A 22,596-nucleotide genomic window follows, 5' to 3' on the forward strand; every position below is an offset into this window, starting at 1 on the left:
GCTTCTTTTTTCTCGGCGATTGCCGCAGTTTTATCAGTTACTTAACTTTTTCTAGCAGTTCTGTCCAGTCTTTACCATCGATTTTCTTATTTTTTCTATTATTTCTTTCTTGTTTGATTATAGGTACTCTGGGTCTGTATGGAAATTTCTGTTGATTCTCTTGATTTGTCTGCTGGGTATAAATTTCGCTTTAGTTCGGAGTAGGAGGTGATCAGGTTCGAAAAATCTTTTTCTTGTTCTTACACTCATAGTTTCTCTTGTGTTTTCTGTAGATAACGCAATGTCGTCGATCTGAAATTCTCCTATGGCGTTGTTGGCGAATTTCCAAGTTCATAGTTTCTTGTGTTGTTCCTGGAATTACATAGATATAATTTTGAGGTAAAAATTCCTGCAAAAATTTATCAGGGTCACTCCATTCTTGTTTGTTCGCTTATGGGAATTGTCTTTTCCTGTTGCGTCTTCGAATTTTCTTTCCTTGCCTAATTGGACATTAAAATCTCCTGGTAAAATTTTCACTGCCTTCGTGGGGATTTTGTTGGTAGCTTCTTTCAGATCTTCCCAGGAATCTTCTGTCATCTGTGGGTTTTTTCTTGTTGTAGTTGTTTGTGGGGGCATATGCGTTGATTAGTGTATGGGCTTCGTTTCCAGATCGTATCGTTAGTGTTGATATTTTTTCTGATTTTGAAGTGAAATCTGTTACAGAGCCCAGTATCGATTTGTACACTACAAATGCCGTTCCGAAGAGTGAGATTTCTTCGTGGAATAGTTATGGCTGGTTTCCCCTTGCATATTCTGTAGTTTTCCGAGTCAAAATGGTTCTCATCTAAGAATCGTGTTCCTCTATTGCCAGAATTTTGACACTGAATTTATCCATGATATTTGTCATTTTTTTTCCAATTAACCTGGCTTCAGCAGTGTGTTCGTGTTGAGCGTTCCCATCTAAAGTATTCTCTTAGTTTTGAGGGTTTTTTGAGAAGCTCCAAGTCTTCTCTTCATGACATGCCTGATCCCCTGGAATCCAATTATCAGGTCTGTTATCCAGTCTTACTGATTCGGGCCCACAGTAATGGATTCTTTCCCCTTGTTCTGTCTTGATTATCGGTTAGTGTTGAGGTTTAAGTGGTGAAATCCCATAGGGTGTCAGTAATTTCGACTTGAGTTTTGAGTTCCGAAGATTAAACCATATCCGAGCTCACAGAGCCAACATACGCTGACCAGAGTACCGATATTTTATCTATTATTACTTTTCTGTTGTAACTTCATGTACTGACACATGCCACAACCACGGAGATGTGCTCCTCAATTTGTTCCTAAAAAACTCGGTGTGTAATAAATAAAGAAATAACAAGAGAAGGAAATTAATAAATGACTGCAATATGCCAAAAGAAGTGACGAAGAAATTAATGCCATGTCGCCAGTCCTCCCAGGCTGTATGGATTACCGAAGATACACAAGGAAAATGTTACTCTGGCCTATAGTTAGTCCCAGTGGTTCACCCACCAACAGATTGGCAAAAAATCGGGCAGCGTTATTAGCACCCAAACTGGATTACAGCGAACGCCACGCTGTTAACACTCACGGGCATTGATTGAGAGCCTAAGGAAAATAAAGATAAGCCAAAATGGCATAATAGTTAGTCTGCGTGTTGTGTCACTTTTTACAAGAGTGCCGATACAAGACACGCAGCATCTTTTGGTCCAATAACGACAACGTACTTTATATTATGAGATGATAGATGGTGCAGTCATGAGATCTCCACTGACTCCGGCCTCCGCGAACTTTTTCACGGAGCGTTTTAAGGAGCAAGCTCTGAACTCTGCAAGATTGTGTTCATCTTGCTCCCTATGGTACCTCGATGACAACTTCTTGATATGGCCTCATGTTGAAAACGCACTGCAGCAGTTCATCGATCACATGAACGGTGTCCATCCCAATATTAAATTTATTGTCGAGCTGGGGAAGGATGGCAACGTTCCGTTCTTGGATGTTTTAGTTGAACAGAAGGCAGGAGACTGGCGTGATCATTCACTGTACAGGAAATCTACGCGTAGTGACAGTTACTTAAACGCCAACAGTTTTTACCTCCCTGTACACAAAAAAGTGGTACTGAACACATTAATACACAGGGAAAAGATTATTTCAGACGACTACCATCAGGAGTCTTAATTTCAGCGTTTGAAGCGCGTGTCTAGAGATAATGGTTACAGCAAGGGAGAAATTGGTAAAGCTTTAAAGTGCCGTCGACTAAAGACGCCTCGTGAATCGGCGAATGAGGCGACGCAGCTGCATTCCTTTCATACTGTGGAGCAACTACTAACAAGATAGAGCGCATGTCGAAGAGACATGGACTGAGACCAGTGTTCGGGCCCGTCGCCAAGATAAGATGTATGTTACAGCCCGTTAAACACGGCATAGGTCTTCAACTGCCTAATGTGTGTGGTGTCCCCTGTGAATGTGGTAGCGTTTACATAGGTCAAACTATTCGCATTTCCGCTGAACGTTGTGCAGATCAAATGGTTCAAATGGCTCTGAGCACTATGGGACTTAACATCTGTGGTCATCAGACCCCTAGAACTTAGAACTACTTAAACCTAACTAACCTAAGGACATCACACACATCCATGCCCGAGGCAGGATTCGAACCTGCCACCGTAGCAGTCGCGCGGGTTGTGCAGATCACTTACGAGATATCTGCCTAGGGGAACTTGAGAAATCGGGACTTATTGAACATTGACCAGAAATCAGACATAAATTCAATTTCCAAAACCAGTATTCTGTTATCAAAGAAGTCGTCGAAATTAGAATAAACAGCAACAGTTTTAACAGCAACCAGGGGTACACACTTACTGGGGAACGTCATCAACTCGACGTCGTATTTTCTTGGGACAAAAAACCACATGACTTAGGTATAAACCCCAGCATTCGATCACACGCAAAACTTCGTACCATTATGTAGATACTACGCAGGTATGGTCCTATCAGCGTACAGCTTTTAAACATCTCTTCTCGCTACTTCTGCAGGTGTTCCTTGTTTGCTTTCCCAGAAGATGAGGCGAGAACCACAATCCTGTCCCCGTGAAACAAATTTTGTTTGACACGCAGCCCAGACAATCCTGCTGGCTCTTTTAAAACAATAAATACAGATGACTGCAAGTGTCCACCTCCAGATATCGTTTTCTTTGTTGTGTAGCTATGAGTCGTGTTACTGACGGACTGCACGACTGTGACGGCATCTTTTGTCCCTTTTCTCGCAGGATTTCGACCTGAAGGCATTTCTAAATTAAACCCACTCTGATCCACACTGAAAATATTCTCCTTACTGGACGTTTCCATAACAGGTCTGGTTTCGGCGTCGAATTTTTCATAGGCAGTAATTATGGATGTTTCGTTACGTAGGTTTTTCGCGGTTGTAATCTGGGTTACCGTTCGAGACACAATACCACATTTATTCTTGAAGGTGTAAGACCACCCAGAAGATGCCTTGAAATTATTTACGCTCACCTCCGCTGCGGCTTCAGCGCCCCACTGCTGTACTTTAACTTCGTGGGTCGTGACCCTATGGCTGTATGCATTGTTAAATTTCTCTATTTACTCTTGCAAGCTTTTGGCGACGCGTACCACGGTTTTCGAAGTATTTATTCCAGACAAGCACATCCCTTTTCTGTTTTAATAATTTAAATCTCTTCTGTGGCGGTCTTGAAAGATAGATTCCCCTTCTTTCAACTTTTCCAAAAGGCAACGGAGCGTTCCATATATTCCTCTGTTACAGACACAAGCAAGGTGGTATTCGATGATTTTGCGTCCTCGAAGCTGCTTCCACCAGCACTGACGTCTTCGACTGCACGCCCCAGCCCCGCTGAAGCAATGAAAGTGTTCGACGAATGTGACGGTCGTGACATGACAGCTTCATTATTTCCGTCGTCATCCACTTGTACAAATGCACCGAACGTCAACCCACTACTTTCTTCTATACCTTGCACGTCTCCGTCCGTGCAGTTGTCTATGATGCCTGCAACGAAGTTGAAAGATATAAGCAAAAGCATGAAGAAAGCGCCACGTGCTTTCGTTTACTATATAGAGAAGTTAGTCCAATAACCACAAATATTGATGCTTACTGGTCACGACTTTCAAGGGTTCTAGTCCTTTGACATTTAATCGTTGCAGTTTCGCCGTCATTCCAAACCGCTGCCGGAGATGTTGCACGACGCTTGTGGGCTCACCGGCGTCACGAACACAAACCTCTTACTGAACTCCGCGCACAGGACTTCGTGTTCGGGCATTACGCATCGGCAGTGAAGCGGGGCGCATGACGATTAACCCGAGAGCGTGAATGTTTGTAGGCTGTAAGATGAGAGGGCCATACCTGCGTAGTACCTGCATAACGGCCCGAATTTTCTCTTTCGCGTGATTTCGATTGCTGGGGTTGGCATCTAGCTCACGTTCTTCCCCCCCTCTAGAAAATGCGAGGTCGAGTTGATGAAGTTTCCTTGTTAGTAGGGCATGAGGACGGGCTTTGGACATTGAGCGAAAGCAAAGAGTCGACTTGACGCTTGTAGGGAAGCGGGAGCGGCAGTTTCAAACGTGCCGTCGGTCGCTCGCGCCATGTGACGTCACTCGGCCCTTTCGCGGGACGGAGCCACTGGAAGCTACCCAACTGGCCTTCCGCGCATGCGGCACTCCGGTCCTCTCTGGAAGGCTCCAGACGCTCCTATCACATCTTTATAAGCAGAACACCGCGCCAGCCCTGGCCATCCTCCATGAGGATGACTGAGACAGCTGTCGAAAGCTCGAGTGTTTTATTCGAAATGACATGGTTTCTAAACCGAGAACATTTTATTGAAGGTTCACTCAGTAACAAAAGTAGTGCCCTGCCGTAGTCTCGGCACTTATATATTTGGAGAGACATAACACCCACTTTCCTTGGGAACCAAGTAATTGGTTTCCATTTAACAAGTCTCGCCAAGCCTGCTCTTTCTAACAGTACCTTGTCCAGATTGCTTTTATTGCTACATCATAACATATGGCTGGCTAAGATAAAAATAAATAATACTAACTTCTGTAGTAAATCATGACACTCGCTTACGAAAATAAACTGCTGAAATCTGCCACTCTCGACCTATAGCTATAGCTCTCAACGCCAAACCTTGCGTCGGGAGTTGTCTAAGATTTGGCATTTTAGCCAGTAGCAGAACTGCTCGTAGGTTGTCCTGGGCATCACTTCTGCGCGTCCTCACTGCTGCTGTCCACTCTCTCTCTAGATGAACCCCACTTCCTGGTTCCTGCATCCCTCGTGGAAATTACATTTCAATTTGTTTTTCTGGTGGCTAGAAACGTTTTCATTACAGTAAAGGAAAACTCTCTGCCATTTAGGATAGGACAGAGGCTCTAATCTGGAGACACTGTGAGTGATGAAAAGCCAAATACACTCAGAGATATCTGCTCTTCTTTAATGATCGGTGTCTCTCTCCTGCGTTTATTTGTCATAGCAGCCCACCGAAACGGCTCTCGCAGTCTGAATGACACGAATTTACACAAAGTGGTTACCGCATGTACCACATTTAATGTACATAGAACTAATCACTGAGTTAGATACATGTTGGATGAATAACTACTGCAGATGCCTGCACCGTGCAGACTAGAAAACGATATGTTCGGATTTAAATAATTTAATATGTAATACCAACGCCTGTGTTCTTAAGAAGTATGATAGTACGATACAATGTTCCTTCGGACCTGCATGTGGGTATTGTATCGTAATTCTTAATAAATATGTCCTTCCTGGATGGGAATATACGTAACGTAGGAATGCAGGTTGTGGCACATAGACGACAAGGTATGTAAGTTTTGGTCCGGACGTGATTCGCGCACGGATAGCCGAAGCGGTTAACGCAACCACTCGCGTAAAGTGAGAAATCCGGATTCGAGTCTCGGTCTGCCATAAATTTTCATTTTCGTCATTCAATATACAGCAGATTGTGTCTCATATTCGCATTTGTGAATACATTTCCTTAACATAATTTAACGCTGCTTAGAATCTTTTCTGCTGCACTCTTTCTGTGCGTACAGTGCTATCACTGAACAAGTAAATTTGCTCGACGATTCAAATTCAAAACTAACTCAAAGAAAGCAAAACGAGAAACAGTCTACAGTAATACCAGATATACACTCCTGGAAATTGAAATAAGAACACCGTGAATCATTGTCCCAGGAAGGGGAAACTTTATTGACACATTCCTGGGGTCAGGTACATCACATGATCACACTGACAGAACCACAGGCACATAGACACAGGCAACAGAGCATGCACAATGTCGGCACTAGTACAGTGTATATCCACCTTTCGCAGCAATGCAGGCTGCTATTCTCCCATGGAGACGATCGTAGAGATGCTGGATGTAGTCCTGTGGAACGGCTTGCCATGCCATTTCCACCTGGCGCCTCAGTTGGACCAGCGTTCGTGCTGGACGTGCAGACCGCGTGAGACGACGCTTCATCCAGTCCCAAACATGCTCAATGGGGGACAGATCCGGAGATCTTGCTGGCCAGGGTAGTTGACTTACACCTTCTAGAGCACGTTGGCTGCACGGGATACATGCGGACGTGCATTGTCCTGTTGGAACAGCAAGTTCCCTTGCCGGTCTAGGAATGGTAGAACGATGGGTTCGATGACGGTTTGGATGTACCGTGCACTATTCAGTGTCCCCTCGACGATCACCAGTGGTGTACGGCCAGTGTAGGAGATCGCTCCCCACACCATGATGCCGGGTGTTGGCCCTGTGTGCCTCGGTCGTATGCAGTCCTGATTGTGGCGCTCACCTGCACGGCGCCAAACACGCATACGACCATCATTGGCACCAAGGCAGAAGCGACTCTCATCGCTGAAGACGACACGTCTCCATTCGCCCCTCCATTCACGCCTGTCGCGACTCCACTGGAGGCGGGCTGCACGATGTTGGGGCGTGAGCGGAAGACGGCCTAACGGTGTGCGGGACCGTAGCCCAGCTTCATGGAGACGGTTGCGAATGGTCCTCGCCGATACCCCAGGAGCAACAGTGTCCCTAATTTGCTGGGAAGTGGCGGTGCGGTCCCCTACGGCACTGCGTAGGATCCTACGGTCTTGGCGTGCATCCGTGCGTCGCTGCGGTCCGGTCCCAGGTCGACGGGCACGTGCACCTTCCGCCGACCACTGGCGACAACATCGATGTACTGTGGAGACCTCATACCCCACGTGTTGAGCAATTCGGCGGTACGTCCACCCGGCCTCCCGCATGCCCACTATACGCCCTCGCTCAAAGTCCGTCAACTGCACATACGGTTCACGTCCACGCTGTCGCGGCATGCTACCAGTGTTAAAGACTGCGATGGAGCTCCGTATGCCACGGCAAACTGGCTGACACTGACGGCGGCGGTGCACAAATGCTGCGCAGCTAGCGCCATTCGACGGCCAACACCGCGGTTCCTGGTGTGTCCGCTGTGCCGTGCGTGTGATCATTGCTTGTACAGCCCTCTCGCAGTGTCCGGAGCAAGTATGGTGGGTCTGACACACCGGTGTCAATGTGTTCTTTTTCCATTTCCAGGAGTGTAGATACAAATACAAATTAGACTACTTGTTGTCAGTGTAGGCTTGTAGGAGTAGTAGAACAACGATAACAGATTTAGCTACAAGGATTAATTGGTTTTCTTGCTGATCAGTAGAGCTTTACAGTATAACAGAGATATCAGATACGAGCACAGCAGACAAAAAATTAGTCACTTCCTGCAGACATCGCGCTATTACCGTGTAACACAGCCTCCAGCTTTGATAACGGTCTTAGTTCTGTGAGGAACAGAATCCATTACTTTCTTCAGAAATGCTACATCCGCCGGAAGCCACTCATTGTTACTTAGATCCAGTAGATCAGTCATATTGCAAATATGTTGACTGATACATTTCATCCGCAGTTCCGTATATTCCCAGACCTTATGGGATTGAAATCGAGTGATTTATCGGGTCAGCAGAGGTGTGATAGAGTGCCTGACTGTCCGTCAAACCAGAAACATTTGAGTGCAGCCATGTATACATCTCTTGTCATCTTGGAAGAAGGGACTCCACAGCATACTCATCACGAAGATACAGAAGGAAGGGCAACACTTGGGCACAGAGAATTTCCAAATAAATGTCCTGACTCGCGTTCGCTGTGAACTGAATGGGTGGACCCAAGTCGTGGTACACAGTTCAACTACATCGTGGAACTACAAAGCCCACACATTGCGCGTTAAACGCCTCATTGGTTCGGCGACACACTGGTCGCCTTGCCTCATATGAAAAGAAGCGAAATCGCGATTCGTTGAGTTACACTACATGCCTCTAGTCATCTATTGCCCAGTTTCTCTACTGTTTAACCCAATGAAGACGCAGAGTTTTGCTAATGCAACTCAATGTTATCTGCTCTGTCAGACATGTCTGGGATCAAGAACTCCCGAGCAGGATTTGAAATGGACGAGGGACGTCGCAACGCAGCGTGCGATAAGTTGAGGATTTTGCTACACTCGTCATGACCGTGTTCAGAGAAATCAGCAACTGCATACGAGTAGATATTTAAGATAATTGTCATGTATTGTTCCGTGTGCAACTGAGACGGAAAAATAAATTACAATTATTCTATATATTTGAGAATTTGTGTTGAACGGGAGGAGTGTTCGGGTGGCCGAGATGATTACGGTACACATTGTAGAGAAGAGGAGCATCAGGTTTCGAGTCCCGGTCAGCATAAATATTCAACTTTCGCTATTTTAATACAGCAATGCCCTGTGCTGCTGTAACTCATGATATGCCACCTACCCCTTTCCTTTTCTTTCCCCTTCCTCTGTTTCAGAAAAAACACAGTTTGCTTTCACTATGTGATGTTGACAGCAGAAATGCGTGTCGTTTTTAAAACCGATTATCTATGACAAGCGTGATACTCCTCTCCGGTCCCTGTCGCTTCGTATACTTTTACGGCCACTTTTCTTACGCTGTGTCACCAAACTGCGAACAGTACACCACTCCTTCTACTTACTCTTTCATACACCAACAACTCGGATTGGTCATTGGCACTTCCAATCACGATAGCCCCAACTGTTACTTTGTCACCGCTGCAAGTCGAACCGCCTCGCTGCGCTGATTCCATACAACAGACTGGCACGCACACCTCATTTCAATGACATGATTTACGTTAAGTGCTGAGCCACACGACCGTCTGGTACCAGTTCTACACCATCTATAGCACTCTAAAGCAAAAGTGTGCTCATTTGAAGAGGTGACTAATATTTTCTCCAATGCCTTTATGTAATGTACTTTTGTTGCCACGATACCTAATGGTCGTGGTTGTTTCTCATGTTGATTCTAGTAGGCCCTGGGGCACATGGTCTGGAGCGTTGCAGATGATCTGGAATTTATAAAGGTGAGAAACATTTTTATGAAACGGTTAGCAGCATAAGTGTCATGTCTGAAAGAGTCTAATTGCTGTTTAGATGTATAATTAACTGATTTATTTTATTATTTTCTGGTGTAAAATACCATACTAGGAATGCATTCTACTGACAACAGCAATAACCGACGTCTTCCTGAGCAGCTGCCTTTCTGCGTTGAGAATCACAGTCGGTACATTGTTTATGTCTGTATCCGAAAGGTGAACATGTTTACACACAGCAGCTTTCTGCATAGCGTGGATAAAATGGATCAACATAAAATGAACGAAAACGTTACAGATCATTTTGTTTCTATTCCCGTTAGTGAATCTAATTTCGATATGAAGAACACCACACGGCAGGTCACTGTATGCCTAGTATTTAATGCACCGACATCTCGCTAGTTATTTCATTTGCGAGGGCTGATCAATAAAGACTAATTTTTTTCCTGTAGCTTCCGTGATATTTTCCAGTCTGTATCACGAATATTTGAAAATAGTATGTTTTTTATGTATAATGTCCACAGGTGGCAGCACTCTCGTTTCAGTAGGTTGGTATTAATGTTCTATTTTGTAGACGCTCATTGCATTTCGTATATCAAATAATGATGGTGACACAAGAGGAACAGTACGATGCAATAAAATTTTGTCTTCTTTTAAACTATACAGTCATGGAAACTGATGAAAAGCTGCAGCATGAATAATAAATTCAGTAATCATTTTTTTAAAAATACAGTGATCATAACAGTTTCAGGGTCCCCCCTTCATTCATTTGAATTCTGAAGTGTGTTAAATTGGTTTGACCAGCAAAAGTTAAAGTTAATATAAAAGTCAAAATTTAGCAGTGTTTTATCTTTATCAAAATTGGCATTTTTTGTGTGGCATAAAACTACATTTTCTAGGGTAACCTATGCCCGATTTTAATCAGATTAGTAGACAGTATAAAGTTTTGTAGTAAACATTATGGTGTAGTGTTACGTATTCATGATTTTCCATATCAGTACAGAACGTGAAACTATCAGTTCAATAGATTTTCTGGTTCTAAAATTCTACTATATTATGCAGTGTTACAACTTCTTGTTTTGCATGAATATGTACAAACTTGTACAGGGAAGAAACTCAGTTAATGCGTAATTAGGCTGGCGACCGTATTATTGTCACATTGATAGCATCTGCTGGTTTGCTTTTGATCCGTCCTGACGTGTGATTGCATTTCGAACTTACTTGACGTATCATTGTTATTACAGAGTGGATGTAAGTTTGATTTGCCACCATTCAGGTACACGCGGTCAATATCCATGCGAAAATCATTTCTCATAATGTGAATCCCGCTCACTTACCATAGCACGGGCTTTAACGAGTACTGTGTCAGGGATTACAATGTGCACAAACACCAAAACCACCGCTGCTTTACATACGAATTTCGTGGTCGACGAACACAAATTAGATGGCGTAATATTAGTCTAAACAGCAGTGAACTGAGCCCGTAAATGAGGCTATCATATCGTAACAGTCAGAATAGCGGACGGAAACTAGCGAAAAACAACTGAACGCATCTACATATAGTCAGCAAAATGTGCCCACGTATTACTCCCAGTGAACTAATAAATACCTTCCTAGAACGAGTCTTTCATCCTGCAGTGGCGTGTACGCTGGTTTGGAACTTCCTGGCAGGAAAAAACTCAGGGCTGGGACAGGACTTGCATGTGGAACCTTTTTTTTTTAAATAAACACATATTTTACTGAAATCCATAGCTCACTACAATACAGACGTAGCCCACACACACGAAAACGTGGGCAGCAACCCATCTCGTGTAACTCAGAGTAACCCTACAGCCACAATGGTATCTGTCACACTTAAATTCATCCCTGTTATACAAAATTTGTTGGATCAGCTATTGTGTGGCAAAATTTATAAAAAAAAATTTCTAGTGCAACCATTTTTACTGTATTTACTAGCACGACGAGTTTCAGCAGCATGCTGCTATCATGACATGCTTTACGTTGTATCGAACTGCAAAAGCATTTGATGCTGCCAAAAAGTGTAGTGCTATAAATTATAGTAAAAACTGACAGAAGCCCGAAAATTATTTTATACTTTAGAATGTCCCAGTGTAATACTTATTTTTCAGGAGTATTCAGACTTCTACATATACATATATAAATATTGCATGAGCATCCATGTGTTTCCCAGGGCATGTACGTTTTGACAGAGATATATTTTTGAAACGGATATACAAGCAAAGGAGATACAAAATGTAATGCAAACTTAGATTAATACACTTGATAGATTTGAACAATTTTCTGCGGTAGCTCATCAGTGAGAAAGAAGGTACTGATGGCACGAAAGTACGAATAATATGTGGTGTTAACCTGAGATCGTCATGAAAGTACCTCCTCGAAGAGTTAGACATTTTAAATGCACAAGGACAGGACACATATCCGCTAATGAAACTCGTCATAAATAATCCATCACAATTTGTGAAGAACAGTGATGTCCATACCTTCAAACGTAGAGCAAAAAATTACCTGTATTACCCATTATTAAGGCTGCCAGTGGTTCAGAAAGGAGTTCAACAAGCAGCAACAAGAAGTTTTGATCATTTGCCCAACAACATAAAATATCTGACAGGTAGAAAGGCCAATTTTAAATCTAACCTCAAATTATTTCTCCTAAATAACTCGTTTTACTCCACGGACGAATTTCTATTTAGAAACTGACGGCCAGAAAAAAATTGTTTTTACATGTAGTTGCATGAGTAGGACTAAAGAATAAAGACGTAGAGATCAACGATTCTATCGCTACGTAACAAAAGATAGATGCAATTGTAGCGATTTTTACCAACATGTATAATGCAAATGACATATATTCAGACCTGGACGTGAGCTTGGATGTCGAGAATTCGATATGCTGTCATTTGCCGCACATGCTAGCATCTGATCCTCTAAATGTCGCGACATGGAATCATATTGGATTTGGAACTGTTATTGGCAAATTTCTCTTCCAGTTTCTTGTATGGAATTCTACAAAGCATCAATACTGACTGCGGGAGAGGCGTAACTAACTAGTAGTGAATCGGCAACACCCCAATCAGGTCCTCTCTTAACTTCGAGGAAGGCGTGCACATTTCTCGGCACATGTGACTGGGAGTTCTGTCCCTGAATTGCGGCATATGGAATTCTTGGAGAGAGTTCAGTACTTTAGGTGTTAAAAGCTCCCTTACTTCCGTTCAGATTGTCTTCAATAATTAGAAGTCGAGCTCTAGTATTTAAGCCAAATGTTTGGTCTATAATGATATTTTTTGTTATCTATTAATAGTTGTTATCCTGTTTTGAAGTCATACGTCGTGCCGCAACATCTGCTCGACTCCGCGTGTGATACTCTTACATCCCCTAGTTTCGCACACGGATGTGTGATCCACAATGTCACGGTATGGCAGGCATATTTCCCCATGAATGTCCTGTTCGTAACCACTTGTTAATATTCAACCCTTTTATAGGACATACTGACACTAGCTTTACTGTTTCCAGTTCGTTTGACAAGCCTTCAGAGACTGAAATTTGCGTAACACTGACCTTGCCGGCGTTGTTGGGACTACGTGTGACCCTTACCTCAAGCACTTGCACATGTTAGAATGTTCCACACACCCTTTCAGCTTTAAATTGTTCGGAATATTATTTTTGCATTAGAGTTTTCTTCGGATGGATTTAATAGCAGCAGATTACACAGTCACGGAATTTCAGCCTCTGCATTTGCATAAACAATGAAGAAACGCCACATCAGTGCTAGAACACATCTGGATTAGAGCAAACAAATGATGTCTTCTTGACAAGATGCGGACGCTAATAGTAGTCTTGCGTACGAAATTAGTGTGAAGAAAACTCCAAGTTCGTTGACAGTTGAATCGTAAACTTCGTAACATCTCGCAGTTTCCCTGGCTGCCTTATAACTACTGCCATTTATTTTCGTGTTTTGGTAGAGGTTCTCATCTTTGTTTTTTCTTTTCAATAATCAGTTGTTATCAATTAGTCACTTACTCATGGAGGTATAAAGGGAAGTTGTCATGAGTTAAGGCCGATGTTTGGCTCTTTAGTTGCCCCAAACATTTGCTCCTGTCGCATGTGCTTTGATCCAAAATGCCAGGCTGCCTTATTTACGGGTGTACTAATTATTATAATTATAGTCTAAGTAAGGAAATCGCATTTCCTCCGTAAGTGGACTCGTTCAAGCGGTATTTGTGGATGTTTCCACCTCTTCACCATACTGCCGTAGCCGACGTAAAAACGAAGGTGCTGTGTATAAAGCCAATCGATCGGGAAAGAACTGCGTACAAGACACACTTTATCATTTAGAGTGAAAGAAAGATAAAGTCGCTTGTGCAGTCGATTCATGCTGTGACACATTCGTATATAACGCTGCTGGTGATAAGCATCAGTGGATTACTGTTTAAGCAGCTTTATACCTGTCTTCAGGAATCTCAAGACAAATTAGGATTAAAATTTAAAAAAAAAGGACTGTTCATTTCAAAAAAATTGTAACAGACGTAGTAAAATCTCGAAAAATTGAAGAAAATAACTTTCTGTATTACATCCGAAACGTCTTTTTACCAGTTGCAGCAAATAGATCATTGGTTTTGTTGAACTATTGGTCTGCACATACATTATGCGATCAAAAGTATCCGATGGCAATGGCCCGCTCTTAGTCTTGATGACAGCTTCCGCTCTCGCAGGCTTACGTTCAATCATGTGCTGGAAGGTTTCTTGAGGAATGGCCCATTCTTCACGCAGTGCTGCACTGAGGAGAGGTATTAATGTCACTCGGTGAGGCCTGGCACCAAGTCGGCGTTCCAAAACATCATAGAGGTGTTCTATAGGATTCAGGTCAGGGCTCGGTGCAGGCCAGTCCATTACAGGGATGTAATTGTCGTGTAACCACTCCGCCACAGGCCGTGCATTATGAACACGTGCTCGATCGTGTTGAAAGATGCAGTCGCCATCCCCGAATTGCTCTTCAACAACGGGAAGCAACGAGGCGCTTAAAATATCAATATATGCCTGTGCTGTGGTAAGGGGCAAGCCCCCTCCATGAAAAACACGACCACACCGTAAGGCCACCGCCTCCGAATTTTACTGTTGGCACTACACACGCTGGCAGATGACGTTCACCGGGCATTCGCCATACCCACACCCTGCCATCGGATCGCCACATTGTGTACCGTGATTCGTCATTCCACACAACGTTCTTCCACCGTTCAATCGTCCAATGTTTACGCTCCTTACACCAAGCGAGGCCTCGTTTGGCATTTACCGGCGTGATGTGTGGATTATGAGCAGCCGCTCGGCCATGAACTCCAAGTTTTCTCACCTCCTGCCTAACTATCATAATACTTGCAGTGGGTCCTGATGCAGTTTGGAATTCCTGTGTGATGGTCTGGACCCTCTTCAACTGTCTGCGGTCTCTGTCAGTCAACAGACGAGGTCGGCCTGTACGCTTTTGTGTTGTACGTGTCCCTTCACATCGGAAACAGTGGACCTAGGGATGTTTAGGAGTGTAGAAATCTCGCGTACATACATATGACACAAGTGACACACAATCACCTGACCACGTTCGAAGTCGGTGAGTTCCACATTGCGCCCCATTCTGCTCTCTCACGATGTGCAATGACTGCTGAGGTCGCTGATATGGAGAACCTGGCAGTAGATGGCAGCACAATGCACGTAATATGAGAAACGTATGTTTTTGGGGGTGTCCAGATACTTTTGATCACATAGTGTAGCATCATAACTGCCTTTATGAAGACGACGAAAAGATTCAGCTTGTTTACAAATAGTTTTTTTTTTACTCTAAGTATTTTTCAGAAAATTGTTGGACAATATAATTTTTGACAGCTCTTTGTCATTTCATATTTATCGGCATAATAGCATTTTTAAACTTAAGTCACTTGTGTAATGTCCCTTTGCTCTCAGTTCTTTCTAAATAAAGCTAGTAATTACTGTGACGTGCCTAAATGCATTACTTCTTGTTTTATCATGTGTCCCCAAGTAAGGTAAATATTTGTTTCCGTGGTATCGATAGCTACGATGTTAGGTATGTCATTGACTAATATTCTCTATTAAATGTACTTTCAAGTAAAAAGCTGTACCGAGCATCTTACCTCACCTGCTCCTACTCACTTCCTACATTCGGCCTACCCATTCCGTTTACAGGAGCAGACCCATGCGCCGCCTTCCAAGCAGGATACAAAAATTTCCGTCATCCACATTTTTGTGACGATTATTGGAAATAACGAAGGAAAACTTTCATTGCTATAAAAGTAGACTTTATTCAAAAATTATCAAAAGTACTGTACTGCAGAAATTGTTATGAAATATTTTATGTCAACATATTAAAGTTGTATGTAATGTAATACCGTACACTACTTTGATATTCTTTCCTGTGTTAATCACTTCTGTAACAATCAAATCTGCAACATTTTAGCTGACGATATGAACTCCTAGTTATTCAAAAAAACTGATGATTTGAGATAAATTTGGTACGCGTGTGTGCGCCTCGCAGCGCTACGTTCTCTTGTACGGCTGCGTCTGCTTATTCACCGATTCACAAGCCAGACTGGAAGGGCTGTGCAAATCGGTGTTACAAGGGATTCTTCGTGCGGCAAAACTGAATAACTTTAACATTTGATTTTAAATACTTGCAGGGTGCGTTATAGATTTTGACAGAGTATTTCTTTCGATGTACCCTCCCTGTTCGAAAAATTTCATGTTAGTTTCGACATGTCTGATTGGACGTTTCCCTTGTAAGAAGGAATGGCACAGGACAAACGCAAGGGAATAGAAGCATGTATAACTTGGGGAAAGATAGGTTCCTCCAACGGGAAAATTTAAGAGACTTTGGAGAAAAGAGATGCACCTGTAAGAATATCAAGAGCTCAAATGGGGAAACCAGCACCAAGCAAATAAGGTAAAGCTGAAAGGTGGTGGAAGGAATATACAGGGTGTCCAAGGAAGAATAGTCAGTATTCAGGGTGAGAGATGAATAGACTATCCCCCTGGCAACCTCTCATCCGTGTAATAGAGAAGGAATGGAACAGTATGCCAATTACATGTATAATGGAACAATTGAACTTAGAATCATAAGGACAGATACGACAGTGATATCAGAGGCAGTACTAACTTTCTGTGATTTTTCCTTTCTGATGGGCTTTCACGCAGTCCAGGGCAGGCGTGTGCTAAGGAGTGAGGGACTTCCATAGGGGTCGTTCCTTTGGGACGCAAACGTCACAGCATCTGTTCGCGATGCAGAAGCGTCTGCGTCTGCCTCTACGCCCCATGATATGGGATGTATGAAAGCCCGACAGAAAAGGAAAAGCACAAAAAGTTAGTACTACTTCTGCAGTTACTGTCATATTTTTCCTTAGGATTCTTCTTTCACAATCTGGGCAGTGAACTCATGGGAGACAGACGCCGGGAAAACAGTTTGTGGGGGAAGACGGACAGTCGCTAGGCCTGCGATGGGCCACTGAACACGGGGCCTAACACAGTAGGACGCAGTTGGAACGCAAAAATGCAACCCCTCACTGTTTCCCCTCGTCCAACCAGCAGACCAGATACCGCGTCCACAGGTAGACGAGAAAAACCTGCCGATGGTGTGAAGGATTTCAGATAAATGCTTTCCGCGGTGTAAAAGCGTGGACCGCGGTCACAGGGGACTTATGAACGCCCACTAGAACCATCACTAATTCTGACTTTATTACGTTACTTGTGGCCCGGCAAGCCAACGCCGAAAGAGCACAAATTTTTTTACATAGTGCCGAAATCGCGCCAGCAAGAAAAGCACACGGTTGTTGATAGACGGCCTGTGCCATTGTCTTGAGCTCCACTTTTTGGACAGAAAAGGTGGTAAAGAAGTTGGCTGGGAGACTAGTATTTACAGAACATTTGGAGGGAAAGTGAAATACATTACAAAATTATGCCATTGGCCCATATTGGCGCAAATCGGGTGATTGGGTACGAAATATTAGGTGCACATCAAACCGTCACCGGGCATGGAGGAACGCTCTTTTTAAACATCTGGGTTTGGGCTTTTTAGTAGGACATTTGGATCTTGGTTTTTAAGCAGAACAACTAGACAGTGTCAGTCGGAGAGATTTCAGGATCAGAGATCACAGATAAGACCTGAAGATCCGGAGAAGGGCTGACTCAGAGAAACACATACCCTGTCGGCAGCGAAGCAGGATGCCCCCCCCCCCCCCCCCCCCCCGAGTTACACCACTACTGTTCGACGCCGATCGTCGTAGCTTGTCGTAAGATTACTTTGTAGCACCAGCGGAATAGGGATGGATGGGCACAATAATATTTCTCTTGATTCACTATCAACCTCATGCCTTACAATTGCTGCACACCTACCGTATGACTTCGTGAATTAATAATCACGATAGTTCACCTTCATAACCAAACCGCCATCCCCTTCCATCCCTGAACCACGTTATAGTCATTAATGTGACCATCCACGTAATATTTGCGTTGAAATTGTTAATAGTGAATTTTCAATCGTTGCAAGGTTTAATAGGTCGTTTGTGAAATAAATTCTGAATCTGTTGAGCTCTATGATTCTTCTTTCACAGTCACTGAATTCCGTGTCCACTGGCAGGTGTAATAGATAATTCAGGAAGTCCCACTCAGGATACAGTGCTTAGGCCCCTCTATAAGAAAATCAAATGGCTCTGAGCATTATGGGACTTAACCTCTGAGGTCATCAGTCCCCTAGAACTTAAAACTACTTACACCTAACTAACCTAAGGACATCACACACATCCATGCCCGAGGCAGGATTCAAACCTGCGACCGTAGCGGTCGCACGGTTCCAGACTGAAGCGTCTAGAACCGCTCGGCCACTCCGGCCGGCCCTCCATAACAGATGGTGTTTTTATTAATATCGTTTCCGTAACAATGTTAACCAGCCCTGGCTCCTGCCGTAATTATACCGATCAGATCAGCCAAATGACAAACCTTAAAAGGCGGGAGTCTGGTATTTGGCGTACCCTGCTCAGGTTTCGATACTACGTGATACCTTCTGATCATAGGAATTTAGAAAATAGTATGATTTGCTCCGTGAAAGTTTTGGTCAGCAGAGAATAAGAATTAGGGGGGAGGGGGGGGGGGGCAGGCAGATTTGTAAGCCTTGCATCTGGAAGGTGATAAAAATTTCTAAAAAGTGTAGCTTGTAGGTTACACATTTCTTACCACTTTAACAGAAATATTTGTAAGAATATTGATTAGTTTTAGTAATAATTGTTTTTGTAAAAAGTGGATATCAAAATAAGAAACTGTCTACATTTTCCTACCTAAGTAAGGCTCTTACGTCTTTGGGAGTTACAAAACAGGAAAACACCTGTGTTGAAATATGCACAATACTCAGACTATTGTATCCTGTAATTCTGAACAAGTTTTGGCAAGTAGAAGCTGAGAGAAAGTAAACTCCATTCCTTAAAAAAAATACAACTTACCAGTAACAGACATTAAAGTCGTCAGTGCATTCCAGCTCCAAAACCTGGGTCGTCTGCATCCTTTCCATCTCATCTTGCAATGTCTCTTTTCATGCTCATCTGCGTTGGCATGTCCTTGTTTCAAGCTCTCAAAAATTACTTTTCGCTGTCGCTCTAACTCTCTTATTACGTAAATTTCACGACCAACAACTTTTAGCAGTCTTTTCAGAACTTGACACCTTGCAACATTTCTTTCATTGAACGTTTCCACTGTGTCAAAGACGCCAAAATTCAGTGAACTAATTGGCACAAACACTTTCTTAGGAATTCTGGGCCAGATTACGCTGTTGTTGGACTCGTCAGGATCATGGGTGTGGCTGTGACGGCATTTCTTCAATAGTGTTACATCTGACAAATCTCTAAAAGTTTCTTTCGACCACTATGGCAAAATACATAGCTGATTTGTGAATAAATTTCTCACTGTTTTGCTGTATTCTGTTGTATTTGCACGAGGAATCACTTCACGGAGGGCACAGGCCATGAATGGGTTTATCGTCTATTAAAGAGAGGTGAAACTAAACTGCCTATACAGCTTTTCTCGTATTTTCTTCGGTATTAACATTTTGCTTGATGGCTATGCTATAATGAATCTGGATTTTATCTATGATGGATTCTAAGAGTCTGTTCTTCCATCTAATCCTCTGTCATCTTCCAATTTTTTCCCTTATATGCAGCTTTCAGTCGTCGCAACCTTGTAGCCATTCAGTTTGTACGTGAGCTATGCACTCCAGTTCAGTGAAAGTCACATTTTCTCCGTATGGGTTTTCTTCCTCAACTGCTTTGATAGCTTTTGAACCCGAATCTCCTAACTGACGAATCTTACCTTCTTTAGATGTTCGGATTCTTGGAAAATGGTCACAAAACATGGTGTTTCATTTAAATGCATGAATAAAGCAATAATATATACATTGATAATCCAAAGCATTATGACCACTGGCCACGGCGACGTTGGGTGCGCTGGGGACAAGTGTTGCGGTAACAAAAGTTTGTATGCAGAGCAGACACAGACGGGGGATCACCTTAGAGAAGATATGGGCTGCAAATGAAGAAACCCATTGAGGTAAGCGAACTTGACAAAGCGCAGATTATTATTACGTCGAGTTTGTGTTAGAGTAACTCTAAAACGGCGGAGCTGGTCCAATGTTCACGTTCTGCTGTCATGAGCACCTGCGTGAAGAGGTAAGAGGACAGCGAGACTACCACTAGGTGCTAAATGGTCCTACGTCTAAAACTCTTCACAGAACGTGGGGTTCGGAGGCTTGTCTGCTCTGTAAAGCAGCATAGATGGTGATCTGTGGCATCTCTGCCGAAAGAGCACAATGCTGGTGCAAGCACAAGTGTTTCGGAACACGTCGTTGATTGTACATCGTTGATCATAGATCTCTGCAGCAGATCACCCCTGTATTCACGTGCTGGCCCAACGACATCGTCAATTACGATTGCAGTGGACACGAGACTACTGGGATTCGACAGTCGATCAGTGGAAACGTATCGGCTCTTGGGGTGAAACATTTTTGCTACGCTAGGTCGATGGTCGTCTCCACAAACGAGTCATCGAGGCGAACGGCGGCTCGAGAAACGTGCGGCGGTCACGGAGGCAGGCTGGTGAGAGCAATATTATGCTATGAGAGACATTCTCCTGCACTTTTATGGGACCTGTGGTAGTAACCGAAGACACGCTGACACCTGCGAACCATCTGCATCCTTTCTTGGAAATTTGGAAATTTGTGGTAAGTTCTATGGGACAAAACTGCTGAGGTCATCGGTCCCTAAGCTTACACACTACTTAATCAAACTTAAATTACCTTACTCTAAGAACAACACCCACACCACGCCCGAGGGAGGACTCGAACTTCCGACGGGAGGAGCCGCGCGAACCGTGGCAAGGCGCCTAAGACCGCACGGCTATCCGCGCGGCATCCTTTCGTGCTTGATGTCTTCCCCGACAGTGATATCATCTCTCAGCAGTATAATTATCCCTGTCTCGGAGCCAGAACTGCACTACAGTGGTTTGACTAGCATTATAGTCAACACACGTTGATGTCTCGGGGACCAAATTCGCCTGATGTAAATCCTATTGATTCCATAAGGGTCGCTGTCGGGCGCCATCACCGTGTACGCATATCAGTGATCCGTCATTGACTGCAATTACATGACTTGTTCCTAAACAGCTAAAGCCACATACCTACACAAACCTACCAAAGAACTGTCGACTCCCCTGTACACAGAATCACTGACGTATTCCTTTCCAAAGACGGCGAACAAGCTATTGAGCAAGTGGTCATAATGTTTTGGCTAATCAGTGTATGTATTATATACCTTTGGCAAGGAAAAATTCCGTAGATGAGGATCAATGGAAGAAACAAAACTTGGAAGTTCCAAGATTTCAACTGGTACGGAGCCCCTTGAATAATAAATTTTCTTCTCAGCTATAATATAAGACAGCAAGGGCGCAATGATTACACACGTACTCTTTCTTTGCAGCTTGCATTCCATTATACGTATGGTTTACATTTGTTTTCGAAGCTAACACCATCTATCGAATTGAATAAGCCGTTGAATAGCGTTGTCATATTATTGGAAGGGTACACTAATAGATGTTTGCGGTGAATAAGAACATCTGAAGCGAAATTCTTATTTGTTTGATAGCGGCATTGAAAAAAACTTAGTAAGATTTCAGTTATGAGTTACATGACAAATGCATAAAAAGTCAGATACGTATGTTCCAAAGTACAGTTATGGGTGACACAGTACAAAAGTTTGATGTAGTAGGAGATGTAAATGCAGCATCAAGAATAGGTTGCAAAGAACCTAGAAAACATTAGAGATAGGAACCTTAAACGAGACGTTGATACGAATAAATGTTTTGACGAAGTGAGTGTCTATTTACAAAATCAGGAGATAAAGAATGAATAGAGGCAAGGAAAATCGAAAGCATGGAGACAGTTGAGTGAAACAAGCGCATCAACCAAAAAGACAGTAGAGGACAATGAACCAACACTGTGGGAATTCATGGCTTTTATTGCAGGAAAAATGCTAATTATGAGAAAAGGAATACACTATAAATTGGAAAAGGACAGGTTAGGGGGAGTGACAATCTTGGCTGTATTCCAAGATGATGGGAAATAGGTGTGTTTGAGGCAGGAGTTGTATGTTTTAGATGAGCGGGATAGGAAGAGAGATAAAAAAACAGCTGAGAACGATAAGAAAGAGAAGAAGAAGCAGCCGAGTGGAAGAGCAAAAAGGAGAAAACAAGACGAAACGAATTCTTTGAGGTCTCAGGTATTCTGCCAGATATCAACGTTGTTTTTGCACGATATTTCGATAACATAACTCAGTATCTTCAACAGGTGCCACCGGAGATTGCTCTTTGAGTGACATGGGTCCAGTATTTAAATCATGAGTAAACGAGGTCTAAGGAACTAGAAGAGTAAATGGGATAGCTATTGGTACAACTTCCTATAATCCGTCAAAAGTTTAATGTGATAGAGAAAAACAGAAGGAACAGGACATGAGGTTTGAAGAGGTGGGAAGACGCATAAATATGGTAGAAGACCGAGTAGGCCAAGTCGAAGAAGACGTAGAATTGCAGTTGCGTAAGGCGACAAATGATGTGTGTAGAA

This window comes from Schistocerca cancellata, chromosome 1, assembly GCF_023864275.1.
Source record: "Schistocerca cancellata isolate TAMUIC-IGC-003103 chromosome 1, iqSchCanc2.1, whole genome shotgun sequence".
NCBI lineage: Eukaryota > Metazoa > Arthropoda > Insecta > Orthoptera > Acrididae > Schistocerca > Schistocerca cancellata.